Consider the following 12,469-nt stretch of genomic DNA (forward strand, 5'->3'; position numbering starts at 1 on the left):
TCCATTTTCATCTGTCAACTATCATGTGAACTTATCATAATTTCTGAACCGTAATCAGGCTCGAACTTCGTAAACTGCAGGTGTCATACACCTCTGAAAACCTATCTAGTGTTTGTGTTACAAAGAATCAATGTTTTCTTTGGTGTGCACAGTAGTAGTTTTATCACTTTACAGTTCGTTACCACAGATTATCATAGGGAAACTTGCAGGACAAATACATGTCAAGCACTGGAACTATATGTCTTGCATTGGAATATCAACAGCGTTGCATTCCTCATGACTAATAGGTCGGAAACCTCACCACTCTAGCATTATAGCCTGTTTTAGGTAGAAAACCGTGTAGCCTCAGGAATGCAGGTGTTTTTGTTCCACGATCATTTGATCATTCCTCTCTTACCAATAACTTCTTGGTACTGACCACAGACACTAGAACAAAACTTTAGAATTGATAGCTGAGTTGATTTACGTAAAATGCTTCAAAGAACATCTGTGTGGAGCTCCATCACGCACAAAAACCACATGTTTCTTCTTAAACGTCTGTTATATCATCTCAACATGTTCATATCTACTATATACCGATAAGGGGTGCAAACCTCCTCGACACGCGTGCATCTGAAGAAATCTTGTGCACTTGGATGGGTGCCGTGAATAACATTGGTGTGGACAACAGTTACGGACTCGGCTTACTGTGTTCCCTTATGAGATGTGGAATGTAGCCTCCTACTTCTGGTCAGCTGCAAATTAAGTGGTTGACAGTGTTGCAGGAAGGATTGGTCAAAGGCAATGTGGGGATATCTTTTAATCTCTAACTTTATCCTAAGAATGTGAGAATGCACTGTGACTCCCATCCATATAGGGAAAGAGGGCAATCGTAATCGTAAATTATGCACTATCATCGTAGCGCTAGAAATATGTAGATCGGTATAGGACACTGTCTGGTATACTTTGGTATACATATGACCGAAAATTAATAATGAATGGACGTATTGCACAGTCATCTATCTACATTCGCAATCTAGTATATGCTGCTCGCAAAGCAGTGGCGGGGTGGTTTAGCGATGATACAGAAATTGGGAAGCATGCTACCATGTCATTGTTGGCACTGAAGTTATGGAAAAACTGGTGAAATTGCTAAAAGTGATTGCATTATCAACTGTGATGCTTATCACAGTACATCGTCTGCCACTGGTATCTGAGTGGTCAGCGCGATATAATGTCATACCAGCGGCCTGGGTTCGATTCCCGGCTAAGTCGGAGATTTTCTCCACTCAGGAACTGGGTGTTGTCCTTATCATCGTCATTTCGTCCCATCGACACACAAGTCGCCAAAGTGGCTTCAACTGGAAAGACTTGCACCAGGCGAACGGTCTCCCGACGGGAGGCCCTAGCCACACAGCATTTCCATTTCCATTACAGTACATCGACTGTGTCTTTTCCATCCCATCCGTCCATTGGTGTGCTGTTGATTACCACATAATGACTGACTGACATCACTTGTTTGAGATCGAGAGAGAGAGTCTTGGTGGTGGGGCAACACCTTCTGGGGATGGCCTGCACCGAAACAGTGAACACGTGCATGATTGCAGTATGGGGGATCAATAGAAATGGGACACCTAGATATCTGCTACCATGAAACTGTGAAAAATAACTTTAAATGTAAAGGTGATCCATGAGGGATCAATCGAAACGGGAGCCCTAGACATCTGCCATCACAGCACTGTGAAAGGTAACTTTAAATGTAGAGGTCATCAGTCACCCTCGGACAGCTGTTTAGAAGCGCCCCACAATGCCACAAAACTCCTCCAGCTTCCACATATCACTTCTGCATTTTTTTGTCAAGAAGAACACCGCTTCTGTCTTTTATTTCAGGCATACTGCCTGGGTTGTGAAAGCAGCAGCAGCAGAATTTACACCATGCAGTGTCCAATGTCGGCTTAGCAATTGACACAGATCCCAAAGTCGTGATGGAAGAAAACAAAATGATGTCGACGTATGTAGCTGTAATCATACACTGCTTGTGTGTTGCACCAGAAAAAAAAGCCATGTATCAATCAACAACACAGTGACCCTCTCTTGTGACTGACACTCTGTGATATATGATCCTCCTACAGTACAGGTGACGAAACTTCACAGTGGTCTGTGGGAGCAACTTCGAACACTGGCCACCTGCTCCCATGAACCAACACCAGTACCTGTACGTTTAATAGGATCAGCACACATGCTCGAAGTTAGCATTCAGACTGTATTTGTTTTCGATATCTCTAAAGAGAGGGACGCAGAAACATCTTATCGATTTCTCTACCAGGTGATGTTAGCGGAGTTTTTATACTTCCTATTTTGGTTGGATGGTACAAAATAGCGACGACAAACAGAATGTTTGGGTGTCAGACATGAATGCACCATCAGGGAGCCAGATGTCCTTTGGAGTGCAGTACCTAAATGTAGTTTAGAGATGCACCACAATGTAGTAGCAAAATGCTCCACCTTCTTCCAGTTCCTGTGTGATGTGGAGTCTTCCAAAATTTCTACTAGCTCGTATTGAGGGAGAAAGCTTCGTTTGATGCTGCCCTTACACATTGCACACAGTTGGCGGACCTACGACAACATGTTACCATTTCCACCGAGTAGTCAAAACATGGTCCACTATTAGCTCACTGTGTTTCTCCACAGGTTGCAGAAGGTGGTAGAAATAGCTCTTTCTGACTTCTACTCAGTTCTGACTTAAATGGAATGATCACATGCACAAAGCTGCAGGGAGCGTGGGGCAGAGACTGAGGAAGAGTTACAAGATGCAGAGGGAGTGTCTAAAAAACAATGCTAGCGTTTTATCTAGGTGTATTCTTTGACATTAATAAGGCGTATGACACTACTTGGCGCTGCCTTATCCTCAATCAACTCCATCAGTGGGGCTTTCGTGGCCATCTCCCCATCTTCATTCGGTCCTTTCTTTCCCGCCGCCTCTTTCGATACCGCGCTGGTAATGTGTTACCTGATTTGTACATGCAGGAGAATGGTGTTCCTCAGGGAAGCGTTTTAAGTGTCACCCTCTTTGCCGTCGCCATTAACAGTATCACGTCCACTATCCGGAGTTCTGCCCAGTGCTCCTTGTTTGTGGACGATTTTGCTGTTTTCTGTTCTTCCTCCAGTCTTGTCACTGCTAGTCGGCAGCTGCAGCTTGCGATAAAGCGATTAGAGGCATGGACTGCGAAGACGGGTTTTACCTTTTCTGCAGACAAATGTGTGTGCGTTCATTTTAATCGTTCTCGACGTGCTTTTACCTCCCCTGAATTGCGTCTGAGGGGCACCATTCTTCCTTTTAGGGACACTGTGAGGTTCCTGGGCTTCACTTTTGATTCCAAGTTGTCGTGGTTGCCGCACCTTAAAGACCTCAAGGTGCGGACCCTGAAGGCGCTGAATATTTTGAAGTGTCTGAGCCATCGGTCCTGGGGAGCAGATCGGGCGCGTCTGCTGCAGTTTTATAGGGCTTTCGTCCGGTCGCGTCTTGACTATGGATGCACTGTGTATGGGTCAGCGAGGCCTTCGTATCTGAAGATTCTTGACGCAGTACACCATGAGGGTATCAGGCTGGCTACTGGTGCCTTCCGTACCAGTCCCATCCCCAGCCTGTGTGCTGAGGCAGGGGAACCGCCGCTCGCCATCCGGCGGAAACTCCTCATGGTGCGACGGGTGTGTCAATTCCTTGCCTGTCCTACCTCCCCTGCATACCCTACTGTTGCCCGACCGCCTATGGAACGTCTCTTTTCCAGTCGCCCAAGGGCAACGAGACCATTTGGGATTCGTGCCAAGCATTTGCTTGAGTCCTTTGGTGTGGAGCGTGTGGCACCCCAACTTCAGGGTTTTACCCGTCTTCCATCCTGGTTGCTCCAGAGGTCCAGCGTCCTTTTAGACTTGTCAGAGTACCGGAGGAGCTGCACTCCTGCGTTTGTTTTTACCTCCTTATTTTAAGATATTTTAAACCAGCATCCCTCCCTCACGTTGTTGAATGTGCCGTCCCCCTCCATGCTGTTACCTCTCTTTTGCGTTTTCGTGTTATGCGTCAATGGGAAGAGGAGTGGCTGTCAGTCGGTGAAAATAAGCTGCGTCTGGTCAAGGCCACAACGCGGCCATGGCGTACGTCCTACCAGTCATGCAGGCGGGATGAGGTTCTCCTCACTCGCCTCCGCATCGGGCACAGTCCCTTAACGCACGGTTTTTTACTCCGGCGGGAGGACCCCCCAATCTGCAGTGCTTGTGGCGTCCAGAATACGGTCCGCCACATTTTACTTGACTGTCCTTTATTCTCTGACCAGAGGGCGGTGGTTTCCTTGCCACCGGATTTGCCCTCTATTTTGCAAGACGACGCAACGACTGTGGTTAAGGTCTTACGGTTTTGTGTCCTGTCCAATTTGTTGCCTCGGATTTTAGGGAGAGGATTTTAATGTGCTGCTGGGTGACTGGCTCACCCAGGCTTTAGGTAAGAGGTCAGCCAGTCACGATTACCTACTTGTTTCACTTCGATTTCTGTTCTCTTTTCCTTGTGTTTCCTTTCCTCTTTTAGTGCGTTTCTTCTCCTCTTGTTTTGCCTCTGTATGTGAGGATTTGGAACTGCGTCAGGTCTGTGTCTTTTAGCCGTTCTCCTTGTTCGGTATCCGTCTTCGTCCCTTCACTGCATGTGTTCCTGTTTCTATGCGTTTGGGCGCTGATGACCGCGCTGTTTAGCGCCCGAAAACCTCAAACCACACACACACACACTTGCTGTAGCAGATAGTTTAGAAAAAGAGTGATTCGTTTCGCGAATGTGATTCATTGATGACCATAATCATTAAAAGATATCTCCATAGGATCCAACGCAAGTATGTGGTTGAATGGATAGATTTTATTTCAAATCACAGACATTGTTTCTACCAGAAGGGATAACGCTATCAGCGACTCTTGTGTTTGACTGTAGGATCAATACAGCTTTTTATGCAGAGAGACAGCAACATAGTCATTGTGATCGTATTTTTAATAGTGCGGTCATTATGCGAAATGTGTGTTTTTGTTGGTAGAAATCTTCTGTGATCAGCTTCAAATGTCGGCTCTCAATAGTGTTCCTCGAAAAGAGCATCGTCTTCCCTCCAGGGATTCCCATTTGAGCTACCTGATGAGTGTAATCCGACTGCTGAAAAAGAAAAATTACGCACCATGCAAACTGACTCACATTTTCAATTTAATTAATTAGCTCGTCAATTTGATATCAGTGATGTGCCTCCTAGTGGGAGAAAGTGATGGCTATGGTACTACAATATGATTCTCGACTTGGGGGGGTAAATAGGCGTTTTTTTCGTTATAGCGATATCTTTTAGCAATATTTCAATCTCTAAGTTATACAAGAAGAGAAGAGCATCGTAATAAAACAAGATGTACTACCGAATTACACAGTATAAACCTGATATTTACAACTTCTCTGTGCTGTTACCTTAAGAGACTTGGTATATGGCGAGGCATTTGGCTACTTTGAGGGAGTTCGAAAGTGAGGAGGTGTCCTGTGATAGAGTAGCTCCAGGCACCCTGTCATAAGTCAAAAATGAGTTTAATATTGTAGTCCTGTGATGCATGATGTAACAGGCAACAATAGATTTTTCCCCTTGCTGAGAAGATATTTAGAGGAATTGTAGAATATGTCATACTGTTAGAGGAGTTTCACAACAATAACGATACTTCAGCCATGTGAGAACATCTGCCTTCGAAAATCTCATACAAAAGGGAGAAACCTACATATCACATGGGAAGTTCAGTGTGTGGTCAACAACATCACTGCCTCAGATGGGGTACAGTGGATTTTTTAAACTTGTGGATCTACGTCGGCTTGGAATTGTTCAGAACTACCGTACACGTCCAAGCTGCAGCTGCTTGTTGCACAGTGCATAGGGGTCTGCTGCAACGGCGGTGACGAGGCTTCGGCGTCCGGAAGTTTCAGATTAGCTCAGCTTGTGATGCGTACGAAGAATGCGCCGACCTGTCTGATCTTGCCCACGGCAACGAGGGCTGGCGTAGTGGCCAGCATTCTGGGTGAGGGTGGCAAAAGCGGACACTTGTGTTGCGTGAGAGAAGATTCAATATGGGCATGTGTTTGCGCTGGATGTATTGATAGCGTCCGAACTGGCACCACGCCAATCATCCCCAGATACCGTTCATGGGTAGGTAGGAGTAGTGCACACTGGCGTACAAGCGCATCCAAGTCTGGTGCAGCGTTCGCGGCAGTGGTTTTCCCCGACCTCTGGGCATTGGTGCCAGGGGAAGGCTTCGTGTGGACATCGGGACATGAGTGCGCGGGATGTGCGAGTATTTCAGCGATCTCTGACATCTAGCCATGACAGCTACTGCTACAGACTGGATTACAGTTTAAGTGTGTCGTGATTAGTGCTTCTCAGTACGTCGACTCTGTCTTGCATGGTGTTTCCTGTTGTCTCTATATTATCGCGCAGTAGCTCTTCCTTCTTCCGAACCAATTTAGGAATTCTGTAGTGCTTTAAAAACCTAATCACGACGTCAAATTCCCGATTGGTAGCGATCTCTGACATCTTGACATGACAACATATTGTTACATATTGGATCGCAGTTTAAGTGTTTCGTGTTTAGTGCTTCTCAACACACTGCAGTGGACTCTGTCTTGAATAGGTAGTTGTTCTTGCTACTATCCCATCACGTGGTAGACCCTTTCCTGCCTCCTCCTTCGTCCTGGTGTAACGGAGAGAACCATTGAACTTGGGAATTCTATATCGCTTTAAAAAAGAAGACACACTTAGCAGACCCGTAGTGGTTGGGAACTCTTTAACCATGACCATATAAATTTACGTCGAAATTTAAAATTCCAACTGTCATTTCATACATAACTGCTTCCAATCGTGATGTCAAATAGTAATAGGTTTGCATTGTTTAATGAAATTTCTCGATAAAAACATGACACTGTTATTTATGCACGCAAACGACTGTGCAGTGTCGACCTTTTTTTTTTTAATTCGATTAGTTTTAAGCTGTGTGAAGTAAATTGTTTAAACACTATATGAACGATTTAATTAATATGTCTTTCCCATGGCACATCTTTGAACCAACAATTGTGACATCTACAAGGTGAGTATTCCACACCAGATTTAATAACTCCTGAAACAGTTCGTGAAATGTACGACAAGGAATTGCGCCAGGAAGAATGGGGCAGTTTAGAGCCCATGGCAGAAAGAAATATCTCATGCTAGTTCCCAAGTCATCTGCAAAGGAAACCACAGCTCCATCTCTCTCTCTCTCTCTCTCTCTCTCTCTGTGTGTGCAGTGCTCTTTTTTTTCTTCTTTTTTAAGTGTAATTCGTGTTAGCCTCCTACTAGTTTTGTGACATCGTCAATTTGTGTGTGTGTGAAATAGCTACCTTAACCGCCTTGTATTCCCTACAGCGCGATCATGTGACCAGATTTTAATTATTTATTAACTTCAGCAGTATTTCAGGATCAATTCCCAATCAAGTATTTGCTTTGGATAAAAACCATCTTCCGCGTGCGCTGGTATCCGACAGGTTGTTTCATACGTGCAGACCACTTGAGACGGTAGCTGACGGTTGACAACGGTGCGGCGACCTTACTGGCGTTTCCAAAACCCCTCCAGTGCATTTTGACTCTGGGTAGCCGGCGCGCATGGCAAGACACGAGAAAGCTTTTCTGATATGTTTAAGCGGTCTGGGACAGTGTAAATACGTATTTCCTTATGCGATCGAAATGAAAAAGCATCGCAACTGTTTAAATATTCCACACATATTCTTGAATACCTTAATTTGTTTAAATAAAGAATACTCCACACATTGTCTAAATCGGTGTAACAATATTGCATCACAACAATCGATTTCCCTCCAAATGGGCAATCAAATGAGTCATTTGCCTCCCAATTTCTGGGTAGAGGAGGGGAGGAGGGCTGAGGGTTTTCTCAGGAGAGGAGGTTAAGTAATTGATCGATTTAATTAAATAATCAATCAATTTATATGAAAGTGTGCTTTTATCGGCTGATCGGATTTCCCTGAGGGCTGGCGAGGAGGAGGGGGCCGGGAAGGGGGAGTGGGAGGGGGAGGATCGGGGAACAGTCCAGTACACCTGCTTCCTGTTGTCATCCTTGATCTGCGTTCAGCTTTTGACGGATAATCCACTGGGCCATCTAACCACAACATGTGAAGGGTTGGCGGTGTGGCGTTTCCCTTGTAAGTGAACATCTTTCATAATTTATTGTGAAATATTTTCACTGTACTTAACCACAATAACTTCATGAATTGTTTTAGCCTTTTGTCATACCCATTCAGCGTATAAATTCCTTTAGATTCTTGTGTGGACAAAGACCCTTTTCCACTTATGGGGTAAGCTAGTCTGTATGATCCTTGATGAGGGACTTGTGCAATTACAAATGGTTTTCTATGTTTGGTAGACTTTGGGTGCATTAGCAACAATACTTCTTGTCGTATATGGAACTGTATAGTGCACCCTGATCTTTTGTCATAAGGCTTCTTTCTCCATTCGGCCATATCTCCTAGGTTAATCAAAGCTTGATGTATTTTTTCTTCAAATAACATATCCCTCTTGGGTTCATTAGGAAGTATTTTTTTTCCCACTCGTACATTTCTTGTTTCTTAAATATTAGTTCAGTTGGCGTAAAACCAGTTGAAGTATGTGGCAAGTTCATAATGATTTTCTGAAATGGCAAGACGAACTCGATCCATTTGGTATGTTTCTGTGGTGTGTAGCAGCGTTTAAATCTATTAAATTCGTTAAACACCCTTGCTATGGTGCTCACGTTGGGGTGGAATCGTGATAGCAGTATGTGTTTTATTTTATTTGTGGTTTTGAATTCCTTCCGTCTGTTACCTTTGAAGTATGATGCAATATCAGTTAACAGTATCTGCGGCTTCCCTGCTCTCAGGAGATAGTCGTCTGTAGTTCTTCTAATAGTAGAATCAGTAGTCACTGAGCTCGCTACATAACATGTAAGACAATTACATACTTTACATCCCCTTTTCCTTTTGGATAAGGACCGTCAGCATCCAATTATACTAAAATTTTGTAAAAGTTTTGTGGAGACTATTGCTTACAGTTCAGTTAATTTTGATTTATTGTAGTTTTTGGTCTTCTGACAAGTAATACATTTTCGAATTACTTGGAGAATTCGGCGCTGCATATTGAAGAAATATCAGAAAGTGTTTATCTTATCAGTGCATTTAAAAACACCATGACCCCATACGTTTTGAGCGTAAAGAAAAAAATGAAATGAGCGTATGGCATCGTTGGCCGGGAGGCCCCATTCGGGGAAGTTCGGCCGCCAAGTGCAAGTCTTATTCCAGTCGACGTCACATTGGGTGACTTGCGCGCAGGAGAAAATATCCAACCCAGCCAGGAATCGAACCCGGGCCCGCTTGCCTGGGATGTGAGCACGTCGCCACCTAGCTAAGCAGGCGGACTTAGTGTGAAGAATAAATCCATCTATCAACTTTTCAGGTAGACATATGCACCACCGTTCTTGGTTAAGTATATGTCAGTGAAACAGTACTCCTTTAGATACAGTATAATTTTTTAAATTATTACTATCACCTCCTTCACATAATTTGAATCTAACGTTTTTCCAGCGTGGATCTTCATCTTGTAATTGCTCCAGGCTATTACACATTTTTACATAATAGGGTTGATGTGTTTTGTCTTGCACAAGTATGACACGGATTTCAGAATTCTGTTTGGTGTGTTCTAAAAATTCATTTATCCCTTGGGGTAGCCTCAAAGAGACTTCAGCAATTATGTTTTGTTTATCTTTGATGTACACCACCTCTCAAATGAATTCCTGCAAGTAGAGACACCATCTGGCTATTCATCTATGGAGTAATTTGCGCCTCAAGAGAAAAGAAAGCACCTGTTGGTCACAGTAGGCTTCGGTGTGATCACTCACATTCAGTAAGAGTTCTGCTTCCAAAACTAATTTCCTTGGGTGTTTGCTGTCCATATGTTTTGCTGATTTCGAATAGGCATGCCCCCAGATCATGCAAAGATGCATCAGTGCCTAAACCAAACTCTTGTGACATGTATGGGTGATGAAATATAATTGCATTGAGTAGAGCTTCTTTTATGTTTTCAAAGTCGGTTTGACATTGATTGGTCCATATACACAGTTTATTCACCCATCACAAATTTAACAGGGCATCGATGTTCAGCAACTGGTCAAGAAAAAATATTCTAAAGAAAGACACGAAGCCCAGGCAGGCTTCGAGCTGTTTTTTGTTCTGAGGTAGGGGAAAATGCCTGATTGTATCTAGTTTCCCCAGATCGGGCAAAATACTTTGAGGTGATATGATGTGTCCTAGGAATTTGACCTTTTCCTTTCCAAATTCAGACTTCTTTAAATTCGCTGTAACATCATACTCTGAGAATTGGTTTAGTACTTGCGCCAAATGTCGCAATTGCTCTTCCCAGGTAGGCGTTGATATTAACAAGAAATCCACATAGACAGTTACTTTATTAAGTAGTTCTGGACCTTAAAGTTTGTCTAACGCGGAAATGAAGACATCTGCACTTACATTTAAGCCGAAAGGCAAGACACAAAATTCATAGTTTCTGCCCCTATGTACAAAGGCTATGTACTTCCTACTGTGTTCATGGAGAGCTGTCTGCCAATATGATGTCATTAAATCGATGGTGGTAGGGTATTTGACTTAATGGCACTTTAGTAACTGTTCTTCTAAGTTGTTGGGACGTGTTCTAAGAGGAACAATGATCTTGTCTATATTCCATGCGTCGATTACAAGCCTGATGCTACTGTGAGGTTTGACGAGAGCTAAATTGGATTACAATACGGTGAATATGAGTGGTGCGTGACACACCAATCTATCATCCTTTCAGTTTCCTTCCTTACTGCCTTATTCTTGGATCAGGGTGTGGGGTATGATGAAAAATAGAACGTTTCATATGGGTAAACGTCCACTTTATATGAGTAACCTTTTATTACTCCTGGGCTGTAGCTCCTCGTCCTGGTCTTCCGACACAAATTGATTCACTTACCTTTGTTTGAAATAGTGCTAGATCCGTTCTTCTTTCATCTAGCTGTTCGTCTTTTTGTGCATTGTGGAACTTCCTGTATTCTATGTCAATCAGTACCTTGTACGTTCAGTAGGTATCCATACCAATAAGAAAGTTGACTACAAGCTTTTTGATACTGATGGATATTAATGCTTGAAGTTTCACCCCTTCAGATTTGCTCCCTACTGCAATCATGATTCGACAATTCTGCCCAGGGAAGATTGGTATGTGTTTTCGCTTTTGTAACACATTAAATAAACCTTGTGAGTTACATTTAACGATGCACCTGTATCCAGTACAATTTGCACATCTAAATCAGCTATCCTGGCAGTTATTAAGGCCTGTGCACACTCCCTTCTGTTCCCTTCCACATTGTCCACATTTTCCTGACACAAGTCCTTGATATCTACTTCTTTGTCATATCTCAGGAAATAATTAGGAATCAATTGTATGCCGCCATCCCCTTCCTCAGTCTGTGAATGGGAACCTGTCAGACCTGTTTCGGTTTTCCCGATTCGTTGTGGCTGGGGTAGGATGAAGGGTAATTCCTCATTCTGGGTAACCTCCACTACATGCTCAGTGTGATCTTGACTTCGCCAATGTGTGTCTTATGATGCCTGTAAATTAAATTCTCTTTGACCTTGACCTCTGCCCAGTACATAATTGTTGTTCTGCTAATTGTAGCTACCAGGAGGAAACTGCCTGACCATGTACCAGCAGTCAGCCACTGCCAGTTATTGTATTGGTTATTACCGCCCGCCGGGGTTACATTTTGAATCTGTTGTCCAAAAACCCTCTGTTCGGTATATGCTAGTCCATTGTATTAGGGTTGTGGTTTCCTTTAAAGCCTTGCTTGTATCGTGATTTCCCCGGTTACCATAGTTACTTACCTCTTGTGTGATTGTTATTACGTGGGTGATATAGGTGCCTAGCGTGTTGATTGCTTGCAATGTTACTATTTTATAGATAACTATTTCGCGGAAATTCACTTTGCACATTATTGTTCTTGGGTTGCGAGGTGTTTTTCAAAATACTTCCGTATCCCCCCGTGTTTAGTACTGAATGGTGCTGGGTGAAATACCTCTCGCCAGAGCCTCTTTTTGACTGCTATGGACCAGACTGTATCCAAGAAGGCACGCTCAAACTGTTCATAAGTATGGCACCGATCAACCATGTCGGTTGGCCATAGTAAAGCATCACCTTGGCTGTACTCCATAATGAACCTGATCTTCTGTGCCTGGTGCAGTTGCGTGGTAACATATTACAGAAGGGTCTGATGAATACCATGGGGTTCGTTCTTTTACCCTTTCTTTTTATGGAAAATGCCTATGTCAGAGTAACCCTTCGTCAGCTAGAAGAGTAGACTGGCAGGAGGTACCGTTTGCATTGTTCCGCCATAT

The sequence above is a fragment of the Schistocerca cancellata genome, chromosome 1 (assembly GCF_023864275.1).
Source record: "Schistocerca cancellata isolate TAMUIC-IGC-003103 chromosome 1, iqSchCanc2.1, whole genome shotgun sequence".
Taxonomy (NCBI): Eukaryota; Metazoa; Arthropoda; class Insecta; order Orthoptera; family Acrididae; genus Schistocerca; species Schistocerca cancellata.